This window comes from Canis lupus, chromosome 6 (assembly GCF_011100685.1).
Source record: "Canis lupus familiaris isolate Mischka breed German Shepherd chromosome 6, alternate assembly UU_Cfam_GSD_1.0, whole genome shotgun sequence".
Classification (NCBI taxonomy): domain Eukaryota; kingdom Metazoa; phylum Chordata; class Mammalia; order Carnivora; family Canidae; genus Canis; species Canis lupus.
Window position 1 is genome coordinate 30,037,263 of NC_049227.1, and position 1,550 is coordinate 30,038,812.

Sequence of the window (1,550 nt, forward strand, 5' to 3'; positions counted from 1 at the left end):
TTCATTTCCACAAAGCAACTGTCAGCCCCCTAAACAGAATGTGGCCCCTTCAGAACATGATCAACCACATCCCCAGCATTCCTGGACATAGTAAGGCGGGGATCTGCTTTTCTTTTCTTTCCTTCTTTCCTTCTTTCCTTCTTTCTTTCTTTCTTTCTTTCTTTCTTTCTTTCTTTCTTTCTTTCTTTCTTTCTTCTTTCTTTCTTTTTTTCTCTTTCTTTTTCTTTCTTTTTAATTTTTCTGTGTGCTATTTGGAAAACAGCAGGCACAGCAAATAACAACCCTCTAGATAATACAAATGGGTAAATATTGACAGGATTTGTTACATAAAGTGCTAAAAAATATAACTTGAGGATATAACCACTTATTTTCCCACCTTCAGAAATCCCAGCATCTGTTCCTGCCAAAAAAGATGGAGGGTGGGGAATTTTGCAGGGAAAAAAAAAATTCAGAAGTCTTTTCTTTCAAACTGACAGAGGAAGAGGTGGGGTTGGTAATGGAGGAAAAATGCTGCATCAAGTAAAATAAGAGATTTGGCTGTTATCTCCTCTGAAAGCACAAACGAGGTGGCTTTTGCCACAGGAGAGTGACAGGTGTCACCCTTTGGAAGGACTGAGGATTAAGGGACATTTTTTAAATTTGCAAGGAAGTCAGGAAGGAGGGAAAACTTCTTCCCCTCCTCTACCTAACAGACCCACACAGAGTCTGGTATAGGCTCAAGAGAGGCAGACTGATCCCATAGATACTTGTCTTGAGAATTGGGGCAATTCAAGGAAAAACTCTAGAAAAAAGAGAAAAGCAACCTCTTTATATCAATGTTCCCTCCTCTGCATGTTCATACTTTTTCTTGGGCACACTGCAGGTGCTGTTCCTCTCTCTATGAATGGTGCGAGACAATTTTCATCTCTGGTTTTCACATCCTCTTGCCTTCCTCACATCCCTCTTCTGACCCCTAGCCAGTCAAGTCTTGACAACATCAAGCCACACCTGCACAACACCTGAGCCCTCACTCCTGGGGCCTCTGCAGGAGGGTGAACCATCCAAGGTGAAAAGGCTCACAGTTGGCCCACGCCTGATATGCAAACCAAGGCCAGCCTCCACCTGGGGCTCCAGTTCTAATTTCCGATGCCCTCAGAAGCACTGGTCAATGTCAGGCAGTGCCTACCTGATATCCTGGGCCAATGCCAGGACAGGAGCCTCAGCCAGAGCCCTGTTAAGACACCGCTGGGATCTTGGGGATTGATCTTGGAAGCTTTGATTGAGTTCAGTACTTTTCCGGAAGGGTAGGAGGCCTATCATGGCTGGCACCTGCCCTAAATTCAGGCTGATAACATTCGCCTAGTCAGACCAATCCTCTAGGCTGGATAATAGTCTTAAACTAGAGGCCCACAGTCAAATTCAGCCTGCAAAGATACTTCCCTTGGCCTGCACAATGATTTTTGTATATTTAAATTACTTGTTAAAATATGATACTTGAATGATTCCATTTGAAAATCTGCATTTCTGACTTTTATTTTCCCCCAAAACAAAGAGAGTTGGTTGCAATGTTT